Below are 13981 nucleotides of genomic sequence, written 5' to 3'. Positions count from 1 at the left end.
TGAAACAGATACATCTAGTATTGTTTTATAGGGTTTCCTTGGTGGCTCAGATGATAAAGAATCCACCTGCAATGCGGGAGACCTGGGTTTGATTCCTGGGTTGGAAAAATCCCCTGGAGGAGGGCATGGCAACCCACTCCAGTATTCTTGTCTGGAGAATCCCATGGACAGAGGAGCCTGGCGGACCCACAGTCTTTTGCAAATTGATTTTATTTTTTGATCTTTACAACAAAATGTGATGTAAGCAAAACTGACTTTCCTTTTAAATTGCCCTTTTATGAGTGAGAAAACTGTGGCTAAGAGAAGTTAAATATTTGTTAAAAATTCATCCTGCTAATCAGTGGAGTAAGAGAGTAAGTCTGGTTAACTGACTGAATTTAGAGCTCTTTGCATGACATCAGCTGCTAGACCCCTTCTTTCACTACCACACGTCATATCGTCTGATACCATCACCTGATACAAATGCAAAGGAAAAGACATCTTTTGGGTAACAATGAAAGAAAGAATTCAGTATAACCCGTGTATAATTTTAATTAAGGCTGAGATGCAGGCATCCAAATAGAAGCAGAAGAATTTTCCAAGAGATCAGTTCAGTTCAGTTCAGTCGCTCAGTCATGTCCGACTCTTTGCGATCCCATGAATCACAGCATGCCAGGCCTCCCTGTCCATCACCAACTCCCGGAGTTCACTCAGACTCACATCCATCGAGTCAGTGATGCCATCCAGCCATCTCATCCTCCGTCGTCCCCTTCTCCTCCTGCCCCCAATCCCTCCCAGCATCAGAGTCTTTTCCAATGAGTCAACTCTTTGCATGAGGTGGCCAAAGTACTGGAGTTTCAGCTTTAGCATCATTCCTTCCAAAGAAATACTAGGGCTGATCTCCTTCAGAAAGGATTGGTTGGATCTCCTTGCAGTCCAAGGGACTCTCAAGAGTCTTCTCCAACACCACAGTTCAAAAGCATCAATTCTTCGGCGCTCAGCCTTCTTCACAGTCCAACTCTCACATCCATACATGACCACTGGAAAAACCATAGCCTTGACTAGACGGACCTTAGTCGGTAAGGTAATGTCTCTGCTTTTTAATATGCCATCTAGGTTGGTCATAACTTTTCTTCCAAGGAGTAAGCATCTTTTAATTTCATGGCTGCAGTCACCATCTGCAGTGATTTTGGAGCCCCAAAAAATAAAGTCTGACACTGTTTCCACTGTTTCCCCATCTATTTCCCATGAAGTGATGGGACCGGATGTCATGATCTTCGTTTCCTGAATGTTGAGCTTTAAGCCAACATTTTCACTCTCCTGTTTCCCTTTCATTAAGAGGCTTTTTAGCTCCTCTTCACTTTCTGCCATAAGGGTGGTGTCATCTGCATATCTGAGGTTGTTGATATTTCTCCCGGCAATCTTGATTCTAGCTTGTGTTTCTTCCAGTCCAGCGTTTCTCATGATGTACTCTGCATAGAAGTTAAATAAGCAGGGTGACAATATACAGCCTTGACATACTCCTTTTCCTATTTGGAACCAATCTGTTGTTTCATGTCCAGTTCTAACTGTTGTTTCCTGACCTGCATACAGATTTCTCAAGAGGCAGGTCAGGTGGTCTAGTATTCCCATCTCTTTCAGAATTTTCCACAGTTTGTTGTGATCCACACAGTCTAGGCTTCTCCATACTTGTACATATGGTCACATGCAGCCAGGTTTGAGACAACCTAGGCTCTGAGGCTTTTCTATGCAACAATGACCTAACCACCCCTTCCTGGGGCGCCCTCTATATTCTGAGCCAGATCTCTCCCAGTGTCTCCAACATTTTTTCTGTGTATGTAGCTCTGTCTTCAGATTGGCAGCTCCCTCGTGGCAGGAGTCTATTCATTTTATTGGTTACTGTATCTCTTTCTTGCCTACTTCCAGGAATACAGTCAGTGCTCAGTAAGTACTTGTTACCTCAATAAAAGAGCAGCTGTTTAGTGTATCGATATTCTGGCATTATTATAAAATCTTGGAGTCACTTTCTCCCCTAGTCTTTTTATCCTCTAATTCAGCCCATTGCCTATTTTGGTTGATTCTACTTTTAGATCTATTTCTTCCTTTCCATTCCAATGTCACTATCTTGGTTCATTTTTTCAATGCTTTTTTCCTTGGAGTGGTTATAAGAGTTTCCTAAAACGCCTTGCTTCTTCTTTTTGCCTGTACCAACACTATCTCCATCTTGCAGAGTTCAGCTCTGATCATCTCACTTATCATCAGAGGCTTCAAAATGGTAGTTTAGACACCATAGCATACCATTCCAATGCTGCACCCCTGGTTCCATATTTATTTCCCAACATCCTTCTATATATTCCATGTTCTAGCAAGTCTGCACCTGGTCACATCTGTTGCTTCTGGTTTCTTCCCCACTCCATGTTTTTGCTGGTAGTTTTAATACCTAAAATACCTTTCTTTGTCTGATATATCCATCTACAAGGCTTACTAAGAAGCTAATTCTCCCATGACATTGTCCTGATTCTACTCTTGGTTTTCATTTTTAGAAGTAATTTTTCCTGATTTTGAGCTATTATACCACTTTATCTATATTGTTTTAGTGGTGTTTACTACTTTCTGTGTATTAGAATTATTTATGTGGTCCATCTATATCTTACCTCTCTACAAGACAGGAAGGTCCTCAAATTCAAGTTGTGTATCTGAATTATCCTTGCAGCATCCTTGTTACATTACAATGTGTTGTACAAGGACATGGCAATAAATATTTGTTGAGTTATTGTGTAAAACTGCACAGGGGAAGGATGGACAAGAAGTGGGCCATGAGGATCAGTTAAAGGTTAGTAGATGAACTGATCCTGAAGACATGCAAAGAAATTTGAGGAAGCAATGATACAGAAATGAAAGAAAGGTGCCTGTGGGACACCTGGAGAGGCCTTGCCTCCCTGCGTGTGAGATGAGAATAAGGGATTCTGGGCATCAGGGGAGAAGACCGTGAAGCTGAGGGGGAAGAGTGACTTGGACCAGGCAGTGAAGGTATCCTTCCTGACAAAATGAAAGAAATGTTAGCAATAGACAGAAGGACAGACAGGGAAGAAAGGAGTGCTGAAGGAAGAGATTACATTATATTATAATTAAGTCCTGAATCAGGTTGAAGAGGGATGTGGCAACCAAAAAATGCCTGGGCTTAGGGACCAGCAACAAGCTGGCATGTGTGGATATTGTTGAGATATAAAAAGAGGAATCAGAAGCAGGCAGAGTTCCATCAGGGGTAGATCGCTAGGTTGACCTTGAGGAAAAATTTTGATACCCAAGATGCTTCGGGGCCATAATATCAGAACTATCTAGGAGCAGAACTGCCTTGGAGAGGGATGTCTGAGATTGCTTCAAAACCAGAGAAGTGGTCAGGACAGATGTTCAGCTCTGGGAAAGGCCTCTGAAAGCACTCATGGTCTTACCAGAAGCCTCTTCATCCAGATGTGATATGTTTTGGATAGCTATTCCAGATGGGAAATACTGATCCTATAATAAACAGTTTGTCTAGGTTATACTTACAATTCTATCTAGGTCACAGCAGAGTTCCCTTACTGCAATTACACTCTGATTTTCTGATTCTAAAACAGAGAGGAATTCAACATGGAGGAAACTCCCAAATTCTTTTTCTAGACTTTTAAATGCTTTACTGAACAAATCTAATTGCTTAATTTTTCTACCAGAATCTCATCAGTAGTTAAATGAATTCAATAGTATTCACTTCAAAGTAATATTGTAAAGCTTAATTAATGAATATCTTATTTATAAACCCTTAAAGGAATTGTTTTACTTCGACCTTCAGGATGAAACCAAACTGAACCTGAGTCTTTTTTGTGTCAATCGTTTTTCAGAGCCTCTTTTTCTCCCTGTGGGGAAATCAGCACAACCACTATTGGAATTTACTTAAACAAAAGAATGGGGCATTTTCATCATTCCACAATAAATGGAATTTTTCTTGGAAAGGAGTTGCTTTTCTATTCGGTGTTCAATTTAGACTTGATTTTACCTTCTCCCACTGCCTGTCAATTACCTAGGGCTAGGGAACACTTAGATGTAAGTGGTGAGCAGAGTTTATCTAGGGAGACAGAATCAGGCCAAAGTTGCATATTACATTCATCTTTAAATTTCTGTTCCCTTTGCTGTTTGTGGCCTGTAACTATGGCTACATGGTCAAATACTGTTTGTTTTTTTTTTTTCCATATCTGCCTCTCTTGGGGTATGTGGGTAAATGCCAAAGAGCAAAATAGCTGGAATAATAGTTTTGAGCAATCTCTCCATGTTTTAAAAACCCATTCATTGTATGGGAGCAGATGATAAATCTATGTAGAAATCTTGTTTGGTGCCCATACAAAAATAACCCCACAGTTCTCTGTGGTATTTGGCCATCTCCTGTTTTTAAGTTTCAGGGTGAAACAAGGTTAGATAAATCACAAGCACCATTCTACTGAAGTCAAGATTACAACAAAGAAAGAAAGAGTTCATGAAGATCGAGGTCAGACTTACTGAAAATGAAGAGCGGTGAGCTCTAAAAATGGAAGCTTGGTTTTGGCAAAATTGTGAAGCAAGTAAAGCTGTCTTCAATATTGTCTCCTTTTTCATCTCCCCCTACACCTCCACTCCTTTCCTTCACCTTAATCCCATTCTGCACATGTTTATCTGGGCCTCTGGGCCTCTGGGCACTTAGCTTTCAATGGAACCTAAAGTTCTATTGCTACAGTCCTGACCAATGCTTGAGAGAGATGTGGACAGGTGACTATAGCTTAAACCTAGGCAGAGTCAACTTTGGGCCTATTATTTAGATAAATAAAGGGGAAATAGCTTTGGCCCAGTGAGGATAGGTGTGGGTGTGGGTAGAAATCATTGCTGGAAATGGTGTGAGGTGTGACTTTAAGATTCAAATGATAAAACTTTTAGGTGCTGGTACAAGTTAGTAAAACAGTTGTATTTGAATCCTGTAAATCATAGAATATGGAGAGTTGCCTATCCTACTTCTTCTGAAGGCAGGAACAACAGGTTACTATAGCTGGGGAAAAGTATCACTTGGTTGGCATGACCAGTGGTCCTTATATCCAGCCCAAGACACTACATTTGATTTTCAGAATTAAACTGAACATTTTTCTGAGATTCAGAATCAACTTAATGTTTTCCATACTTAGTTTTCAGCTGAAGCAAGATCAGAAGTGCCAGAATTCTCCTAAGAAAACTACAGTTTGAATATATCCACCACAGGTCTGCAGATTCCAAAAGTTTGGTTAGCCATTAATAATGGTCTCGATAAACTTTATAAAAACATCTACAATTTGGCTTCTTCTTCTGATAGCATTATAATTCCTTTTGACTTTCCATCTCTAGAACTTTTTGAAAGAATAATAGAGTGCAAAGTGTTTTAAATTATACTATTTACATTCCAAGAACCTATTCTGTGTGTAAATTATTGGCCCATTTTGGAAGGAAAAAATGTGGGTTTTTGCAGAGGATGTATATGGCTATATCATTATCACGCTGTAAAGAATCATGGGTTGAGAAAATCTGAAAAGAAAATAAGAAAAAAATAAATTTCTGTTTTTATCTTACAGGGCAAATAAATATTGGATTTCTCACAAGGGACCTATAAAGTATTTTATAAGCCATAAATCCTTAATCTCCTGAGGAGGCAGCATGTTAAATTGGAATAGGAATCAGAGAGCATTTCTTCCTCTAACTAGCTTCATAACATTAGATAAATGTGGCAGGCATTCTTGATTGTCTACCCAAATGCCAGTCTTCAGGCTAATAACTCTCATTGATCAGCTCATCCACAGGTTGATAAATCTCCACCTCCAGGAAGGCTGAGTTGTTCTCCATCCCCTGTGATAAGCAGGTCATAAAATATTCTTTTCTTTGTTGATAAGTGGACTGATGGTGACCATGTGATTTATTTTGGCCAATAAGATGAAAGAAGAAGTCAGATGGGGGCTCTCTTGAAAAATACCTTCTTTGCACTTCAAAAAGAACAAGAGACACCATAATAACTAAGTGATCCAACCTAGTCAGAAAAAAAGGGGCAAAGAGATACCATGAGTCTCCTGACATATTGCCATGTGGTATACATCCTTGAGAGCTGGGAAGTAAGAAATGTACAGCTTGAATCCCTTCATGAGGAAGCAATCAAGTCTGGATTATGGGCCATTTCATTAGGCAACTGACTTTGCAGAATATCAAAGGCACTTCAGAAAAAGTAAAGTAACTATACTAAAGTATAGGGTATCAAAGATACATGATCCATGGTTGAATCCTGGATCAAAGGTGATGGAAAGAGCTTCTCTGAAAGATGTCTTTGAGACAAATGAGGACATTTGAATATGAACTGTATAATAATATCCTGATTGTATAGAAAAAATGTTCTTTTTCTTAGAAGAGTTATACTGAAGGATCTAGTGGTGAACTTCCGTGAAGTCTGCTCCTTGTTTTCAAGTGATCCAAGATAATTAGAAGGAAGGGCAAAGAGAGAGAGCAAAGAGAGACAGAGAGCAAACGAGCATATGAATGGGAATTTGCAGGTCACTCAGTCGTGTCCGACTTTCTGTGACCCCATGGGGTGTTGCCCACCAGGCTCCTCTGTCCATGGGATTCTCCAGGCAAGAATGCTGGAGTGGGTTGCCATTCCCTTCTCCAGGGGAACTTCCTGACCCAGGGATCAAACCTGGGTCTCCTGCATTGCAGGCAGATGCTTTACTGTCTGCTACCAGGAAAACCAGGGAAGTGCAGGTCCACCAGGGAAACCCTGGTCCAATGGTTCACAGAGAAAAAACAACATTACCTGGGAGCTTGTAGAAATGCACACTTCTGGGTCCCACCTAGAACTACTGAATCAAAATCTGAATTTTAACAAAATTTTCAGGTGATTCTTATGCATGTTGACGCTTAAGACAGCACTTCTATAGGGTAAGCAGTCTAACCAAACAACCATATTGTTTTGTATACTTGAACACATGCCTGAGCCTGATCTGCAGACAGAAGAGAATAAATCAGGTATGCCAAGAGAAACAGAGGAGCAAAATCACGGAGCTCTAGACCAACAGTGAGCACTCCCATTACTACTGTTGCAAAATGGTGTAAAGCAACAGTCATTGTTAACATCTCTTACAGTTCTGGGGTTAACTGGTGGCTCTCCTTGGAGTCTCTCATGTGGCTTCAGTCAGACAGTACCCATGGAATCATTTTGATGACTTCTGTCTCACGTGTCTGGTTCCTGGGTTAGGAAGACTCAAACAGCTGGACTGGAACAGATGGGGTTCCTTGGGCATCTCTAACTCCATGTGGCCTTTCTAAGTGGTCTTTCCCACATAAGCAGCTTCAGGACACCTGGACTTCTTACATTGAGGCTCAGGGTTATAGGGGCAAATGCCACAAGCAATAGCCAAGCAAAAACCACAAGAGGTGGCCAAATGAAAACCATATAATTTTCTATGACATGATTTTGCTTCCCATGTCATGGCGCTCTGCCACTATGGTTCTCTCTTAGTTGGGCAGTCACAAAAGCCCATGAAGTTTCACAAGAAGGGTCATAGACTCTAACTCTTGTAGGAGTGGTAAGGTTCAGGAAGAGATGTGGGTGTAAAACATTGCTGTGACCATTTTGGAAAATGCAATCTGCCACAGAAAATAATCTCAATTCTGTACCATCAGGAGATGATGTCCAATCGTACTGTCTTCCCTTGTTTTTGTTAGATACCTTGTCTCTTTCCAGAAGATGCACTTTTTCACTCTGAGTGTGTGCATGCCTGAGACAGTGGGTTTCTGTTACTTAGAATCAAAATAGCCTTGACGAATGGGTATAAGTAATGATTTCAGACATTCTTGTGTAGACACATCTGTCTTCAAAATGAATCCATTTCAATCCTTATCTTATTCTAGCAGGTCATGATTAGATTGCTGGGAAGCACAGATAATCTCTTTGACTGATACATAGAAAAAAATCAGTGCAATGTGATTGCATGGTTGCTAGAATCCTTGTAACAGCAAGATAATTAGCAAGGCTGGCCAGGCTCATGTGGCAGACTCAAGTAGCAAGCACTGTGACTGATTTTGCGGCTAACAGACTGTTGCGGCTAAGAGTCTGCTGCAGGGAGCCACTTGAGCAGTGCTTTTCTGGGTGTGGTTTAGGAACTGAATGCACCCAATGACATCATTAAAATGCAGATTCCTTGGCTCTAACAGAATCACTAGTATATGGAGCCCAGGAACCTGCATTTCAAAACCACCTTTTTGAGACTCTTCCCTTAATCTCTACTTCTCAAACCTCAATGTCAGTCTGGGATGGGGAGTGAGGATCTGCATTTTTAAGATGCTCCCTGGAGATGCTGAGGCTGCTGGTCAGCAGATCACACTCTGAGTAGCAAGACTTTAAAACAAGACCTCAAAGTGTGATCTTGGCATCAGAAGCATCTAATCCCCTGGGAATCTGTTAGAAATGTGGATTTTTAGGTCACAGTCCAGACCGACTGAATCAGAAACTCTGGGGGTGGTGAGACCCAGCAATTTATAGTTTAACAAGCCCTCCAGGAAATTCTGAAGCACACTCAAGTTTGAGAACCACTGTCCTGAGGAACATTTGATTGCTGAAGAGCAGTGATCCCCAAACATAGCTGATCGAGTTTTGAGACCTGTTCAAGAGAATCCAGTTTTATAGGTCTGGGCTGAGCCCAGTGCTTCTGAAGTCAACCATGGTCGGGAACCACTACCTTAAAGTGACTAGCAAGACAGGGCTCCCCAGGAAAGGTGAATACAGCTGGGGGAAAGAGCTAGGGAGGAGGAAAGAAAGAGATCAATATTGGAGATTCGGTTCCTTAAGTAATTACTGTGTGACAAACCCTCACTAAAGGTTTTACACAATGTCATTTAATTCTCCAGAGTGTCTCTACATGGCAAGTACTATTACCTCCATTTGATAAATCAAAGACTAAAGATTAAAGTTGGTAAATAATTTGTCTGAAGGCACACAGCTAGTAGTGAAGCCAAAAATTAAAGCCAAGCCTCTTTTACTTGAAATCTGGAATTAGAAAAGACTTTACAAGGTGACTAAAAGAAGTCTGGAAATCATGAAGAGGGGGGTGAAAAGAGACCACGATGGGCTGTGAGGTATTTAATTAATGGTATACATGTCAATTTTCCCACTAGATGGTGACCACATGGAAAGATCCATGCTGTCCTTTTTTATTCTTTTATTCAATCAGCAAACATTTATTGAGACTCCACAACGGACTAGATGCTATCTTATGTGTTGAGGATAGATAAAGTAGTGAAAAAAATGTCTTCTCAGTACCTACTAACGCAGATGTCACACAATGCTCTGTAATTATTGCCTTAAGCATTATCTGTGGATGGATAATCTAGAATTAAGGGTAGAATTTGTCATAGCTCAGCTATTGAGTTAATGTATCAGCTAGGTCTAATTACATAAGATTCTAATTTCTTTTCCTACCCTCTTTTGCTTGGGAGGGGAGAGAGGATATTGATGCTAATTAATAATACAACCAGCAGACTAAGAAAAGGAATATGTTACTTAGCAGCCATGAGAAAAGTCTTCAAGGAAGAAACCTGAAATAAATTCAACTGAATTGCTATAAATGAGACTCTGGAATTAACTAAAACATCATTGATCTGGGTTTTCTTCTTGCCTCTGTTTATGTGAATTATGGAGATTGCTGAACATCTTTCAAAGATTTCTTCCAAACAGACTTCCCTGAAACTCTTTCCAGCAAAATTTTAACTGTTCCTAGAGTGAAATTAGACATGGCAGTCAAGAACTTTTAAAATGAAAATATACATAGGAGTCAAAAGAAAATAGACTTATCAAATATGTTTAATTTTAAAATATTCTGTGAAAGATTTGATTTGCCTTACTAATATTAACAATGGAATGCCTAAAGGGTACCACAGGTTACAAATATCTACCCTGTCAGTTGGTAGATGTTGATGTGTTCCTTGATAGTCTTCAAAGTCTCCTCTTCTGATAAAGATAATGGTGAGCTATTGGTACTTCAGATAATGTTTTAGAGTTTCACTCCCTGCCTCCCCCAGGAAGCTCTTCAAAAAGAAACAGTGTTGCTATTGTTTAGGTTTGAGAAGATTAAGAGGCAAGATACCAGTGATCTATTCAATAAGAATCTTTACCACCTTTGTGATGGTTACCAACCCTGTTCTTCAAGTAGGTTATTTATAAAAATGTTAGCATGCCCAGTGTACCTCAGGTGGGGACTATAAAAGAGGGAATGGTATTCATGGGCATTTGATGTGTACTAGCCCATTTCAGAGATACCAAGGGAACATTTCATGCAAAGATGGACACAATAAGGGACAGAAATGGTATGGACCTAGCAGAAGTAGAAGATATTAAGAAGAGGGGGCAAGAATACACAGAAGAACTATACAAAAAAGATCTTCATGACCCAGATAATCATGATGGTGTGATCTCTCATCTAGAGACAGACATCCTGGAACTCAAAGTCAAATGACCTTAGGAAGCATCACTATGAACAAAGCTAGTGGAGGTGATGGAATTTCAGTTGAGCTATTTCATATCCTAAAAGATGATGCCATGAAAGTGCTGCACTCAATATGCCAGCTAATCTGGAAAACTCAGCAGTGGCCACAGGACTGGAAAAGGTCAGTTTTCATTCCAATCCCAAAGAAAGGCAATGCCAAAGAATGCTCAAACTACCACACAATTGCACTCATCTCACATGCTAGTAAAGTAATACTCAAAATTCTCCAAGCCTGGCTTCAACAGTACATGAACCATGAACTTCCAGATGTTCAAGCTGGATTTAGAAAAGGCAGAGGAACCAGAGATCAAATTGCCAACATCCGCTGGATTATGGAAAAAGCAAGAGAGTTCCAGAAAAAGATCTGCTTCTGCTTTATTGACTATGCCAAAGCCTTTGACTGTGTAGATCACAACAAACTGTGGAAAATTCTTTAAGAGATGGGAATACCAGACCACCTGACCTGCCTCTTGAGAAATCTGTATGCAGGTAAGGAAGCAACAGTTAGAACTGAACATGAAACAACAGACTGGTTCCAAACTGGGAAAGGAGTACATCAAGGCTGTATACTGTCACCCTGCTTATTTAACTTAAATGCAGAGTATATTATGAGAAACGCAGGGCTGGAGGAAGCACAAGCTGGAATCAAGATTGCTGGGAGAAATATCAATAACCTCAGATATGTGGATAACATCACCCTTATGGCAGAAACTGAAGAGGAACTAAAAAGCCTCTTGATGAAAGTGAAAGAGGAGAGTGAAAAAGTTGGGTTAAAATGCAACATTCAGAAAGCTAAGATCATGGCATCTGGTCCCATCACTTCATAGCAAATAGATAGGGAAACAGTGGAAACAGTGAGAGACTTTATTTTGGAGGGTTCTAAAATCACTGATGCAGATGGTGACTGCAGCTATGAAATTAAAAGATGCTTGCTCCTTGGAAGAAATATTATGACCAACCTAGACAGCATATTAAAAAGCAGAGACATTACTTTGCCAACAAAGGTCTATCTAGTTAAACCTATGTTTTTTCCAGTGATCAGGTTTGGATGTGAGAGTTAGACTATAAAGAAAACTGAGTGCCCAAGAATTGATGCCTTTTTTTTTTTTTTTTTTTGAGCTTTTATATTCGAGTTTATTCTTCATTTAACTTTTAAACACTACTATAGTTGAATATTAAAACAAAAGCAAGTAGTGAGCATATTATGATTATAGTCCTTCACTCAATCACTACTGCAAATAAAACACCAGCAGTGAGTGTTATTCACAGGCCCTACTAAGAGGTCTGACACTGAACACCACCCCGAGGATGATGTTCATCATCCTCATATGCTTCTCCATTGTAATGGCGCCATCTTTCCTGATTTGGATTAAAGTCCACTAATTCTACCTGGTCCATTTCATCAGTCTCTTCTACTTCCTTCCTCTCAGGCAGAAGTTTTTCCAGCAAAGAGAGTTTATCAGGAGAGAGAAAGCCATTCTCAGGAAAGTTTACCTTAAATTCAATGATTAGGCGACCCTTTTCATATGGCCTACGGTAAATTGGCATGCCTTCATTTAGCACACACTTGATATCTCCATGCTTGACAATCTGACCTGGATGAGAAGTGATGACTATGGTTCGGTTGTCAAGAGTAGATATTGGCTTCTGGAAGCCACACAATGCCTCAACCAGCTGTACGTCCATACACATGAAAAGGTCTTCTCCTTGCCGAGTAAAAACAGCATGGTCCTTCTGATCTAAAACAATGATAATATCTCCTGGCTCCAGTCCTGGTTCTTGGTCTCCTTCACCATGGAATGTTATCTTCTGGCCATCTTTCATGCCTTTGTCAATATGAACTTCTAGAATTTTCTTTTCTCGAACTATCTTCCTTCCGTTGCAGCTTTTACATCTATCTTTAGGACTGATCCGCTCCCCATGGCCCTGGCACTCCGTGCACACAGACTGAATTTGCTGAACCATTCCAGGTCCTATCTGATGAATTCTTATTTGCATTCCAGTACCTCGGCAATCGGGACAGCATTCTACTGCTCCTTTCTTACCACCTCGGCCTTCACATTTGTCACAAATCACATTCTTTTGCAGAGCTAGTTTTCTTGTTGCACCATTATATAAATCTTCTAAGGTTACTGTAAGTTGATGCACAACGTTTTTACCTCTCCTCTCTCTCTGCATCCTGCCTCCTCCTCCAAAAAACATATCAAAGATGTCCATGGGGGAGCCAAAACCACCACCTGCTCCACCTTCTTTAATTGCCTGTTCTCCTCCTTTGTCATCTGATTCCCTTTTCTTTGCATCAGAGAGCACTTCGTAAGCTTGAGAAATCTGTTTAAACTTCTCGCCTTCATTTGGATTCTTATCAGGGTGGTACTTCAAGGCCAGTTTCCTGTAAGCCTTTTTCAATTCTTCTTGGGTGGCATTGGGTTTGACCCCCAAAACATCATAGTAAGTGGTTTCTTTCACCATTTTCTACAGCCGGTGAGTGGGCCGATGCTGGTGTGGGGGAGCGGGAAGGAGCGCCTTGCTGTGCGCAGCTCCGGCAGCCGCCGCTCCTCCGCCTTTCACCGAGCGTTCTGGAAAGTTCCCGAATTGATGCTTTCGAACTGTGGTGTTGGAGAAGACTCTTGAGAGTCCCTTGGACTGCAAGGAGATCCAACCAGTCCATCCTAAAAGAAATCAGTCCTCAATATACATTGGAAGGACTGATGTTTAAGCTGAAACTCCAATACTTTGGCCACCTGATGCGAAGAACTGACTCATTGTTAAAGACCCTGATGATGGGAAAGATTGAAGGCAGGAGGTGAAGGGGTAACAGAGGATGAGATGGTTGGATGGCATCACCGACTCAATGGACATGAGTTTGAGTAAATTCTGAGATTTGTTGATGGACAGGGAGGCCAGGCATACTGCAGTTCATGGGGTTGCAAAGAGTTGGACACAACTGAGCAACTGAACTGAACATCATTTTAGGATAAAAGTATCACCAAAGATGACAAGTAATGTTCTCAAGACCACTCAGCTAATAAACGTACACCTAGGATTGCTTGACTCTTTAGCATTAGGTTGTTCCCCAACACATGATGGAAGAACTTTTCAGAAAAAGAAGTTGCTCTGTTTGAGGGAGATATACAGGAAAATTATGTTAGTTTCTATTATTCAAAGTTAGTAAAGTTTCTAATAGATCTGCAATCACTGCCGCCCTCTTGAAAATGTAGGGACTGGTAGAGATCACACACTGGCTTTATTTTCTGTGCTATTCGGAAGGGCAGACTGCAAAGTATGTTTTGCTCGGATCATTTGCTCTGTGAAACCTTTCCTCACAAGGGCACCAGTCACGCCACTGACCACGTGCCCAATGCAGCCTGGGAGTATGCCCCACAGCCCTCTGGTGTGCTTCCTTGCTCAAACTGTCACAAGTCATAGGATTCCACATACCCACAGAAACC

General features: G+C 40.8%; 1 pseudogene across 1 annotated transcript; it reads right to left on the bottom strand.

Moving 5' to 3' along the window:
* On the bottom strand, nucleotides 11665–13116 carry LOC102168395 (annotated as a pseudogene). The gene has a single exon (XR_001919613.1). The product of XR_001919613.1 is annotated as a dnaJ homolog subfamily A member 1 pseudogene (transcript).

This window comes from Capra hircus, chromosome 2 (genome assembly GCF_001704415.2).
Source record: "Capra hircus breed San Clemente chromosome 2, ASM170441v1, whole genome shotgun sequence".
NCBI classification, from domain to species: domain Eukaryota; kingdom Metazoa; phylum Chordata; class Mammalia; order Artiodactyla; family Bovidae; genus Capra; species Capra hircus.
Note: the sequence above shows the minus strand (reverse complement) of the source record. Positions and strands in the feature narration are given on the sequence as shown.